Source organism: Schistocerca serialis, chromosome 7, assembly GCF_023864345.2.
Source record: "Schistocerca serialis cubense isolate TAMUIC-IGC-003099 chromosome 7, iqSchSeri2.2, whole genome shotgun sequence".
In the NCBI taxonomy this organism is placed as follows: Eukaryota; Metazoa; Arthropoda; class Insecta; order Orthoptera; family Acrididae; genus Schistocerca; species Schistocerca serialis.
The window spans coordinates 602,481,699-602,495,575 of NC_064644.1; positions in this window are offsets into that span (position 1 = coordinate 602,481,699).

A 13,877-nucleotide genomic window follows, 5' to 3' on the forward strand; every position below is an offset into this window, starting at 1 on the left:
CAATCCATCGGTCACCGAATATGTTGTTGAGAAGCGTACGAACACTTCGACTGAAATGTGCAGAAGCTCTATCGTGCATGAACCACATGTTGTGTCGTACTTGTAAAGGCACATGTTCTAGCAGCACAGGTAGAGTATCCCGTATGAAGTCATGATAACGTGCTCCATTGAGCGTAGGTGGAAGAACATGGGGCCCAATCAAGACATCACCAACAATGCCTGCCTAAACGTTCACAGAAAATCTGTGTTGATGACGTGATTGCAAAATTGCGTGCGGATTCTCGTCAGCCCACACATGTTGATCGTGGAAATTTACAATTTGATCACGTTGGAATGAAGCCCCATCCGCAAAGAGAACATTTGCACTGAAATGAGGATTGACACATTGTTGGATGAACCATTCGCAGAAGTATAGAGGCCAATCAGCTGCTGATAGTGCCTGCACACGCTGTACATGGTATGGAAACAACTGGTTCTCCCGTAGCACTCTCCATACAGTGACGTGGTCAACGTTACCGTGTAGAGCAGCAACTTCTCTGACGCTGACATTAGGGTTATCGTCAACTGCACGAAGAATTGCCTCGTCCATTGCAGGTGTACTAGTCGTTCTAGGTCTTCCCCAGTCGCGAGTCATAGGCTGGAATGTTCCGTGCTCCCTAAGACGCCGATCAATTGCTTCGAACGTCTTCCTGTCGGCACACCTTCGTTCTGGAAATCTGTCTCGATACAAACGTACCGCGCCATGGCTATTGCCCCGTGCTAATCCATACATCAAATGGGCATCTGCCAACTCCGCATTTGTAAACATTGCACTGACTGCAAAACCACGTTCGTGATGAACACTAACCTGTTGATGCTACGTACTGATGTGCTTGATGCTAGTACTGTAGAGCAATGAGTCGCATGTCAACACAAGCACCGAAGTCAACATTACCTTCCTTCAATTGGGCCAACTGGGGGTGAACTGACGAAACTAAAATGAGCTCTAACATGGAAATCAAGCGTTTCCGGACACATGTCCACATAACATCTTTTATTTTATTTGTTTGTGAGGAATGTTTCCTGAAAGTTTGGCCGTGGCTTTTTGTAACACCCTGTATGCTTGCATGTAGACATTCCGGCTTCACTGCCGTATTGTAATGTCTTATTTTTGCGCTTTTAGACATCATTTTGTGTAAAAGTCTTTCCTTATACAATGCGCCCTTCCAGTTTTATGCATCCTTTCGTCTACAGCAGCTTCTTACGAATCATTTTCTTGGATTTTTAAATTTTTTAACTTTTACAGTTTGGCCAATACTTGTTTTCAGAAATTTTGGGTGGGTTTTTAGTGTTTGTAAAAGCTGGTTTTCTCTGATGAAATTCTCAAGCCGGTCCGAGTGGCTATTTCTTCTAAAAGATTAACTTGTCTTCCACCAGATCTCACATTTTCAGAAAGAATAGCAAAGTCATCTGCAAATGGGAGACAATTCATTCCAGAATTTTTGTTTCCTCTTCCCAGCTTTACTGGTGGAATCTTGTATTCATTTGTTTTCCCATTCAAAATTCTCACTAGTCTTTCTATAACACAGTTAAAGAGAATTGTTGATAGGCCATCACCTTAACGTACACCTTTGTTTATTTCGAATTCATGAGATGTTTCTCCCATAAACTGTGTCTGTATGTGTTTCACAAATTAGATTTGCACATTTAGATTTTACACAAAATTCACGGATTATTTTACGTATACTTTGTGTCTCGATGGAGCAAAGGCTTTTTTGAAATCAACAAGCATTACTATCATATCTTTTGAATTCAGTAATGTGTGGCGAATGATTATCTTCAGATTAAATATTTGTTCTGAAAATGATCTGCCCTTCCTAAAATCACCTTGATATTCACTTAAATGGCTGTACACTGTTGCAGTTATTAACGTGTTGCTTATTATCTGTCCTCCGTCAAGCTAAAGAATTGCAATTGTTGGTAGTTACCACGATGCGTTTTAAGATATTTTATCAGCTATTATGTGCTTTGTTTGTCATTATGTAATTTTTTAATAATCACACACACTAATTAGTTTATAAAGCAGTGTCTACATCAAATGTCAATAAATAAGTAAAATGTGTATTTCGTATCACCACTCTATAAATTAATAACGAACACACTAAATTTATGGAATTAAGCGATTTTACCTTCTGTGGAGACTTTTAGGAGACTTTTATCACAGGAAAATACACGTTTTCAATTTTTATTTTGGCAATAGCTACGAATGATATTGTGATTCAGCTCTATCTTTGGAAATAAGTATGAAGTTACTGAAATCGTTAGTGTGAAGAAATTATATTTCTTCGTTAGTGGCTGGCTCACATAAATTCGCTCTCAACATGTTTTATCAAAACTTACTGCCTAGCATGTATATGAAGGAACGAGGCACAAGAAGTTGGAATTTTACGTCCCGCCGATAAAGACGTCATTACGGACGGAGCACAATAATAATATTAAAGGAAAGATATGGAAGGAACTCGGCAGTATCTTTTCCGAAGAATTATTCTGGTATCGCCGTCTGACAATTCAGGGAAACCACTGAAAATCTAAATATGGATGGGTCGATGGGGAATTGAACCGCCCTATATGGCAATCCAGTATCTTGCCACTTTAATAAGTAAAACCTGTTCAACTATTATGACGGCTATTTTTTGAGAATCGTGCAGCAGACCAGATAGTTATATGGTTTATTGTTTACTGTTAAGGTTTCATTTTGCTTAAGAAGGACAACATTTATTTGTAGACAGTAGACTACCAAATACATGACACTATGAGTGTATGTCATGTTTGGTAATTTTGTAAAATATAACTGTTCAAGGAAGCAAACTGAAAGGTTTCCTCATTGTGGCATACGCGCCATCCATTTAGTCAAATATGGGTTTGGAGATACCGTGCGACAAACGACTCCTTCGTGTCCTTCACATTGCTTGTCAGGAAGGCGGCAAAAGAAGTGATTAGGAGCGCGTCCTTGTTAGAATGAACCACAGTAACGTCCACATAACGAAGTAAATTACCGTCGAGTGACGGGCGATTGCTCTCATGATAATATATCTCGTCAACCTCATTAAAAAAACACCAAATGAACAACATAATTCAATTGTTCTTTTCTTCAACAAAATAATAATTTCTGTAAGCATCTTGAGAATACAACCTTGAATAACTACAGTAACTTATTGTTTTATATCGTCAATGACCTTAAGTCGAGAAAGTTTTGAGTATAATGAACTGGTTCAAGTACATCTAGCCTGATGTAGTAATACAGCACAAGATACACTTTTCGGTGTTGAAAGTGCAATAAACGTCAAACCAGCGTTTCAGCGGGACTGCTCGAAAGAATGAAATGAGCATATGGCTTTATTGGCCGGGAGACTCCGTATAGGGTTCTTCGGCTACCTCGTGCAAGTGTTTCTATTTCACGGCACTGCGGCGACGATGAAGTTCAGATGAAATGAATAGGACAACAAAAACACTCAAACCACGAACAAGGAAAATTTTCAACCCATCCAGGAATAGAACGCGGGACCACGTGATCTAGATGCAGTAGCGCTAGCTACTTTTCTTTTTTTGACTCCTTTTGTTCGTTATTTGTCATTGCATTTGTTCGGAATGGACGCCCCATGACGCCCGTTCAAGGTGATCGTTGATCCATTCACAAAGTTTCCTATTACAAAGGACAGTTGACCCTCTGCACACGCTAAGCTACCATGCCGGCTAAACAGTAGACCACAAACTGCAACTAGGCAGTAACAATACTATACACATTCTCGACATAATGAAAGATTACGCAGCGGGTTTCTCATTCAGAAATCGGATCTGAATGTTGGTTGCATATGAGAAGATCGTGTAATGCCTCAAGTAAGAAGGAGAATCGTCTACTTTAAGAGAGACTGCGATTTACTGTTCCACTATATTCCTGCTCGTATTGATTGGTACCCCATGTCATATGGCTATGGAATAGATAGATTCTGGATAGGCACACTCAACTACTGGCTTGGTACATAAGTCCGTAGGTTTTGCTACAGGTTTGACTCAACAGTTAGACATAACAGAGCCTTTGAGTCATCAATAATATATTCTCCTTCACAATTTACAACAATCTGCCAACGCTGCGGTAACTTTTCGATTCCACGACTGTATAAATCACGTGGATCTGAGGCCAAGAACACTTAGAACCGTGTTCGGAGGGCATTTTCATCCGGAAAGGAAGTTTCTTGAAGGCTGTTCCATGGAGAGAGGAAAATGTGAAAATTTGAGGGCTTAAGATCAAGTGAAAAAGGTTGGTGCGGAATAACTTCCCAACGCAACTCGTGTATAGTGTTTTCTGTCAGTCTAGTAAAAAGTGGGTGGACATCGTGGAGTTAGCATTACTTCTCGCAGTCTTCCAGGCCGTTGTTCTTGGACTGCGTCTGCAAGACGACCTAATTGTTGACAATAAATGTCGCCAGTTATGGTTATACCGTCGTTGTTCCACCAGATTCATAAAATTATCTTTTGTGGATGCACGCAGGTGTTTGTACGGGGAGTTGCTGCTTTGTTTGGACGCAGCCATTCCTTTCTTTTCCTTATCTTTGCATAAAGACATCATTTGTCGTCAACAGTAACGATAAGGGCAGGGATGATCGGTGTTGTTTATGAGCCAATTGGTGACGACCTAGCAGAAATTCACATGTGACCACCTGCTGTTATCCGTGATTTTGATTTTGAGCGTATAGTACTTACACACCCTAATTTTGGGCCTTCCCCATTGAGTACAAATGTCGCATGTTGGTGGAATCATCCCATTTCATCACATTTGCCAGTTGTGAGTACACTGAATGGGTCATTGTGGATTAATGCGTTTAAAGGACCTTCATCAAACCACAAAGGTCTCCCTTAAAACAAGGAAGCCATTTTCTTGCCGTGCTCTATCCAATAGCATCATCCCCGTACACGGCGCAACTTTATCTGGCTGCCTCCGCTGCTGTCACCCGTCTACTGAACTCAAATGGTGTAATGTCGTTAAGTAGAGCTTCTTTCAAAGAATTGAGTTCCAACTGTGCCTGTTCGTCCCAGTTCAAACTAGTTTTTTTTTCTAGTGACAGAACAAAGTTTTGGGGTAACCAGAATTTGCATATTCAGAAAACACGGTAAAAATTTACGGGACCTAGAAAACTGTGGACTTGTTTTTTTGTGGATGGAACTGGAATGGCTCTGATTGCTTCTAACTTTTCAGGATCCAGCTGAATGCCTTCAGAAGAAATAATGTGTCCCAAAAACTTCACCTTTGACCTACCGAATTCAGACTTTTCCAAGTTAACTGTTATACCAGATTCTGCAAAAATACGTAACACGCTGATGAGGATGTGTTTATGTTGTTCCCATGAGGCTTCTGTTATTAGAATATTCTCCACATATAAGGTGATGTGATGTTTTAAGAACTCAGGTAATATGGAATTTAGCCCACGAATGAATGCTGCCGAAGAAATGTTCGAACGTAAAGGAAGTTTCCGAAATTGATAACAAACGCCGAAACAAAGAAAAGCTGTGTATTTTCTACATTCTGGATGAAGTTCAATCTGACAAAAGCTGGATCTGAGATCAATAGAAGACAACGCTTTTACACCATTAAAATTTTGAAGAAGTTCTTCCAACGTTTGCGGCCTGTCTGTTTCAGGAATGATGATAGTATTGATTTGTCTCGAATCTAAGACAAGCCTGATCGATCCATTTTTCTTCTCAACAACATGTAATGGATTGTTGTATGAGCTTACTGCAGGCTCAATAATGTCCTCGTTAAGCATAGATTGTATTTCTGTTGTAACGCAGTCCCTATAATGTGCCGGAATTACATATGGTCTAACACAAAATTTGGTATGCTCACGAATACGAAACTGGGATTGAAATCCCTTGATTGTTCCTGTTTTGTGAGTAAAAACTGTGGAATGTCCTTGTAAAATCTCAAAAATGTCCTGCCTATCAGAGTCATTACAATTCTCAATTGTTTGAATTTTATTCTGAATTAACTCATTAGTATCAAATATGCCGTTGATATCATCCCTGTCAATACCTGCAGAGTAACTGTTAGTGTCTAGTTCCGTCGAAAGTTCCGAACTGTTGTGTAACAAGAGGTAAAGCCGATTAATTTCCTCGTCATGGTTTGAGGGCCAATCTTCAAATTTCAAAGCTATTGACTTACCTTCTTTCTCTAAACTTATTTCAGCATCGTGAAAGTTTAAAATTGCTTCGTATTCACTCAAAAAGTCTACTCCCAATATAATTTCTGTCAACAATAATGGAAGGATAAGAAAGTTCATAGTGAATCTGTGGCTTTGACAAAAGAATTCTAAGTCAGTTTGTTGGTGTACATCTACACTTTTTCCAAAGATTGCACCTTGTAATTTAATCTTACGTAAAGGAAGTGTGGGGCAATCGTTCGATTTGTTACATTTGCTAAAAGCTGTTTCACTAATTACTGAAATGGAACTGCCTGAGTCAAGTACTGCCGTAAATTTTACGTAATTTACTGTAATGTGAATTACAGGAAATGCAATGTTGTTATGTTTTACGTTCCTGGAGTAAGATGTCCCTAATGTCTTCCATTTTTACGTAATTAATAGCCACGGCAGCTGTGTCGTCAGCTTCATAAGTACGTTTTGTGGCTGCCAGCGATGTGAGTAATTGTCTATTGTCTATTTGTTGTCGCGAGTCGTTATTGGGATTTGGAGATCTTCAATTTCAGCTTGGCCCTGCCCTGTTTGACTCCCGCCAGTTATGATGAAATTCGGGTCTGTCGTTATGATTATATCGTCTGTCGTCATGTCGGTAGTTTCTGTAATTTCTTTCTTGTCGGTCACGTAATGGAGAATTTCCCCATCAGCCGTAACTGCGCGGTGGACCGTTGCTAATGAAGTTATTCTGTCTCCCTTGATAATAATTGTTTTGGTTCCCATATTGTCTGTTTCTCTGATTGTCTCTGTCATAGTCATTACTGCGGAGAGGTGAGCTTTCCCTGTAATTATTATTGCTCTGCCAACGGTTGTCATATTGGTGGTGTCTGTTTTGGTTACGATTTGCATTGTAAGAATAGCCTTGTCGTGTCCAGTTATTATTTCTGTCATCGCGGAATTGTGACGGATGTGACCTGTAATTGTTGTGTTCCTGTTTTCGCGTCCCGCAATTGTCAGAGTCAATTTGCAATTCTTGTAAGAGTATCTGAAAAGCTTCAATGTCGTCTTTGCAACGTCCTGCGAATGTAATATGTCGTAAATGTTCAGGCAATTTGATTAAGCAAATGCGGATGAATTCTGAGGGTCTGTATGGGTTTGACAGGCACTGATTCTTGTGCAACATGTCTTCAAAATACTTGACAAGTATGGAAAATTCAGACTGTTGAAAGTGTTTCATCATTATGATGCTATGTTTTACTCGGTCTTGAGTAGTTAGATGCCAATATGCTGAGAGGAAGGCATGATAAAATTCTCCTTCACTATGGCAAACGCGAATGATCGGACGCATTCTTACAGCAGGTTCATTTTCTAAGTAGCCACACATAAATTCCAGTCTGTGCTCCAATGATCGGTTGGGAGGAAAACAATGAGAGAATTGATGAAGCCATGCTTGTGGATGAATGTCGTTGCCGTAATTCTTAAATGTTTTGTATTTACGTGTAGTATAAACAGTTTATAGTCAAAATCATCACGTCGGCAATAACAAGAAAAGCACAATTTGAAGAGCAAAAACAAGAAAACACATTAAAATTGCACTGAAACTAATATATAATTAATTGCAAGCGCAACTTCGAAATACTTGGTGCAAGTCTACATGCATGCCACAACTGTTTTACTGTACAACAATTAAAAACTACAACTACAAAGGAGAGTCTCTCTACAATTATGCGCTAGCAATAAACAATAACTACACTGAAACTTCCTGGCAGATTAAAACTGTGTGCCCGACCGAGACTCGAACTCGGGACCTTTTCCTTTCGCGGGCAAGTGCTCTACCAACTGAGCTACCGAAGGACGAGTTCGAGTCTCGGTCGGGCGCACAGTTTTAATCTGCCAGGAAGTTTCATATCAGCGCACACTCCGCTGCAGAGTGAAAATCTGATTCTGAATAACTACACTAATTACACAAACTACAAGAAAAAATCAGAAGATTCCATTGAGGTACCCTCGGCTAAGGGTCGACATATGTAGCGACCCCTTAGAAAAATTTTGAATGACTGCTGATAAACCTCTTACGTTATTTGATTTTCAAACGGCTGAGCAAAACTGAACGTACTCAGACATTTCTCTCTTTACTTATTCTGATCATCACTAAACTGACACACAATATTTTTTTTAGCGCAACGCAATCTGACTTTCAATAATCCCAACAAAAGAATGGCCCTGACTAACAATAACCTATACTTTTCATGAATCACTTAACCTCACAAAAATCTTCGTTACTCGACCTACTGCAATACAGCGAGCGCCAATACTGACAGCTACATAAAAGATTCTAACTACTGAAGGCACTAACTACTGTTAGGCATAGTGAGCAAATGAAAAATTTTGATAGAGAACAAACAATGTATTTACCTTAATAGTGTTCAAAAGTCATCATATATATACATCTATCAATTCATGACATCCATCTTTACAAATTTCCTTTTTCTGGCGGACACGCGTCCAGATCGTCCGCTTATAGTGACCTTTCAAAACTCCGCCATCTCTCTCTCCACATCCACCACTGCTGGTGACTCACCTCCAGCTGCACAACAGTATGCGCTGTTCCCATCCAACTGTCCAACACTACAATAGCGAATATTCTAACAATGCCAACCAGCCACAGACTGCACACAGCACAGTCAGTGATTTTCATGCAGAGCGCTACGTGGCGTTACCAACATAAAAACCTAAACATCCTACTTACATTGCCCCCATGCTCCCCACAAAAAATTTTACAAATTGTTTTGGGCAGTGCCCAATACTGATTTGAAAAAAATTTTCATAATTACAATAACAAAGATATTAAATGCACACACTTATTGATACACTGTTGGTCAAAAGCAAAAATTGTCCTGATCATCCATCACAGTAGTAATTGCAGTTTTGTTTTTCAAAGTCTGAGCAGTAAAAGAAAATGTACACGGAAGTAGTGGATTTCCATGCAGTCTTGAAGAAGTAGTGTTGTCCTTCCACCGGAAAGTCAGTGCTGTCTCTTGACATGCAGACAGGTAATGGGCCACAACAGAGCAAATCCACAGCAGAGTCAGTCGAAGTTTTGAAGAATATTGGTAGGTAGGTCATCACAGATCAGACCCACTTATTTCTTGCAGAGATTTTGGTATTGGTGCAGACCAACTGTAGTCCTTGTAGAGATGATGGTATTGGTGGGCCATCAAAATGAAGAATGACGATCGATAAATGACCCCATAGCAATCGGAATACCAAGATGTGAAATAAAAAAGCTAAAACTTATGCACGAACCTAATAGACGCAGGGTCTCAACGGCTCCACGGGACTTGCACTCGAGAGAACAGACATATTATTCGTTTGGCCGTACAAGCCAAATTATATACTGTTGCACAGCAGAATACATTTACTGCACATGGTTAAATTTTTTTAAAAGTGCAATCATAAGAGCTGAGAGCAGAGAAGGTTTGCTCTGGACCGATGTGCCAGTCAGAATGTCAACAAGATGTACGCCCAATGAGACGGACATCAGAAAAGCAATCTTCGCACTGCACATGAGGCGAAATAACACTCGACAACGTAAGCTCCAGGGTGCCAGCAAAGTCAAACAAAGGCAGAAAGATCTGGGCTAGGCAACCCAGAATAGTTATTGAATTGCCAAGGCGATGTAAGGAGCGCTCTCTGGATCGATAAACGAGGGCAAGTATCTTCATATACCCAGAGCCCCACGTCGTAGGTGCAGGCTCGGCTCTTTGAACAACGAGGTTTTTGGAACTCAAAGGCATATTGGGTTGTGCCGCCATTCTGTCCATGTCACTAGGACCAGAGGGAAGACACTCTATTGAGTTTCAATGAAACGACGACAAGTTGATCAATGATGGTCTGCCTGGTGCCTGCTTGCAAACTGATGGCCACCACAGATGCCGATGCTGCCTGCTGGCACATTGTGGGCGAGAACACTAGTGTGCGACCAGCCCTTCTCCACTACATATAATCGCAGATGTTCTGCAAGCTGTCATTTCCACCCTGACCAGACATAGCACGTTCGCGCAGCCCTTTGACCGATTGCTGAACATCTGCTGCAGTCTTGGACGGTCCGTGGCGGATGACCAGGATCTAGTCTTCATGACAACCATCAAAGTTGGGCGTCCTCACTTCAATGCGCCTCAGGCTGTCTACGAGAGAACTGAGTGGAAGCTGCTCTGTATCGGAGAATGTTTGGGCAGGCGACACCTTCGGATCCCCCGGTGCTCTCAGCATAGCACGTGGTGGCGGCTCAGAGACGTTACCTCTCAGTGACGAGGCATCAGCACTCCTTCGCAGCACCTGCCTACACCTGGCCTCCGACCACTGCTCTGAAGGCACTTTATAACTCTGTAAACTCAGAACGAGGAATAAACTTTATTGTAAATACCACTGTGTCACTGATGCTTCCGGGCCTCAGCTGCACCACAATCCTCACACTATGATCATAGAATGAAGCCTTTCACGACCGGATGACGTAGCTGCTGGTAAAGTTTTCGGGATGTGAGGTCGTGGCCCCAGAAACTCTTCCGTTCCTGCCGTTTCGTCCAGGACTGTGCTGGACATCCTCAGAGGCGCTCCTCCACTGAGTCTTGCCAACTGATCGGTCGGACGTCCCAGAGCGACACAAATACTGTAAGAAAGGGGGCGTGGTCAAAGTAACACGTGATGAGCTGAGATAATCCCTGTTAGGGATGAAAGTTAACTATCTATTGTCGTCTTGTCAAAGATAAAACTGTGTAGCAAGTCTGCAGAGCCACTATCCCATACGTCGCTAACCTTCATTGCTCCTCTTCCCTATTAAAAGTACCCCGATGCTTATAAATTACAATGGCTTCTCTACATAGTCGTGGATACTAATTTGACGTTGTACATAAAATTTCTGTTTCAGAGAACTGCACTTCATGGTTTCCTGGCTGAAGAGTATGCTCTGCTACAGCTGATTTCTCTATTTTTGCTCGTCGGGAAAGGCTGTTGTGCTCTTTAAGCCGTGTATTTACGCTCCTCTTTGTAGTTCCAATATAAACTTTACCACACGTACACGGAATTTTGTAAAGACCACATGTCGACAGAGGATGGCGTTTGTCCTTCACAGATCGGAGTACTTGACTTATTTTTTTTATTGGTCTAAAGACCGGTCAGATGTCACGTTTCTGTAAAATTCCATGTACGTGTGGTAAAATTTGTATTGGAACTACCACGGGGAGCGTAAATACACGGTTAAAACATCACGAAAGTCTTTGCTGACTAGGAAACATAGAGAAATCAGCTGTAACAGAGCATGGTCCTGAGTCAGCAAGCCACGAAGTGAAGTTTTCTGAAACAGGAATTTCATCTACAGCAACAAATTATTACCCACGACCATGTAGAGAAGCTTTGAAATTTACAAGAATCAGCATAATTTTAATAGGAAAGAGGAGGCAGTGAAACTTAGCGACATATGGACAGTAGCTCTGAAGAATCACTAGACACTTTTATCTTTGACAAGACGATAATCGATGGTTAAGTTTTCTCTATGACAAGGATTATCTGCTCATCATGTGTTACTCTGACCACGCCTCCTTTCCTATAGTATTTGTGTCGCTCTCGGGCGTCCAACCAGTCAGTCAGCAAGATTCATCGGAGGAACGCCTCTGAGGATGTCCAGCGCAGTCCTGGACGGAACGGCAGAAACAGAAGAGTTTGTTGGGCCACGACCTCACATCCCGAAAGGTTTACCAGCGGCTACCTCACACCGTGCCCGGCATCCCGCTCGCAACACGGCCCCATCTCCATGGTTTGCAACAGTTCCTAAAGTCGGTTAATGGGCTTCATAGCAGCAAGACAATTCACACAGCCAGTGTAACGATATCTGGAGCACGAAGAACTGTAGGCACAGCAACCATTGTTGCACCTTCCCTTGAAGTGGTAAACAGAAACAGGCATGAGAGTCGCACCACGTCGTTTTCTCCGAGTGAACCCCTCTTCTGCATACAGCATCGACATGTATATACCTGTTTCTGAATCCTCCGAGGAGTGATAACTTTGCTAGATTGTACTCGCCATCATCATAAGAGCCCAGCACGTTACGTGATGCTATAGGGTACCTCTGAGCAAGTAACACGACCACCTCTGGTTCGCATAGCTGGTAATTTCGACTAGCAGCCATTTCTGAAGTCTTAACACTGATGGCTGCGTCCTATTGTCAACGTCTCCACGATGTTATCTATCAACAAGACAACAAAAGACCACAGGCGCCCATGCTGTCGTTACCTACCTAATATAGAGGGCGTTCGGCCGTTGGCCTGCTCAGAGCGTTCTGCAGATTTCTCACACATCTGGCCATGAGCTGCTGAGAGACTACGCCGCCATTCGCCAGTCATTACTGCTGATGACCTCTGGTACGGAGTTGAGGCGGCACGGAATGATTCGCCCACAGCTGCCAACCAAGCCAAGTTCGGCTTGAGGACCGGCTGCACTTGAGCCACTGGTGCTGCCAGCCGTGGTGGCTACGTATACTGCATTTCCCATCCTGTATATCCCCAACCACAGACAAATTTAATCGTGTATGCAGAATACATATTTCGTTGTTCACAATCCTTCCTCGTGTTGCAGTTTTAATGGCTACTAGTGTCAGTTTGCGTGGTGAGGTGCCTCAAACCAGTCTTTGACTGATGACCACAGCAATAACATGTTTCAGCTTACCAAAAATCAGGTTAGATTTTTACATCTAAAGAAAAATTTAATAACACGCATATGAAGAAAAGCATTTTGATGAAAGTGAACTACTGCATAAACAGTGCAAAGGAATACAGTATCTTCACACGAGTGAGTTTGACACTGTTCCTCAGAAAATCGTTACATTTCAGCATGTGACGTAGTTGACAGTAGTGTCTGCGCAGGCTCCTGCAGCATCACTACGAGGGTTGCCACGGGCATCTGCAGATATTTATTCAATTTTAAAATTCTCATACACAGCGTGTTTATTTAATCTTGGATGAACTAAATACGTATCTCGAAAAATACGCATAGTATTAAAAAAAAAAAAGGTTCCAGATTGTACTGTACCCTTTATGTTCAAGATCCATTTTATTTCCTTACTTTCCAGTTTTACAATTTTGTATCGCAGCTGCAAATATCATGTAGCTTTCTGTGAGTAAAGCGGTACCGCAGAACACACACAGTCTGCAGTAATGTTTCAGTTGCCGCGCTGGCTGAAGGGGACGGTGGGCCATACGGCGCTGGTGCAGTACGGTGGTGTGAGGGGCTGTGGCTAAACATGAGAACGCCTGGGACGTCAACAGCGGGGTAAATAAAAAGTGGACAGTCATTCTGGCGTAAAACCAGTAATTCTTGCTTAATAAATATTTATTAATAAAGTATCATTCCCGATACAGATATTAGGAGAAGCCTATAGGTCACAAGTACTTTCTTACAATAATATTACAACGCCAGAAATCGAACATCTTAATAAATAAATGAATGATATTTAAGCTAACGAAAATGTGCGAGCGGTAATGAAACGTCAAGAGGTACAGACTGCGCGCTGTACTCGTCAGTCGGCGATACGATTCATCTAGATCTAGTTCCGTCGTAAGACCATGCTCTAAGGCAAATTTTCAGTGAATCATTATCAATTGTGTCGATATTATGAGTTTATGGTATTCAGTAAATAAATACATCATAATGACAACC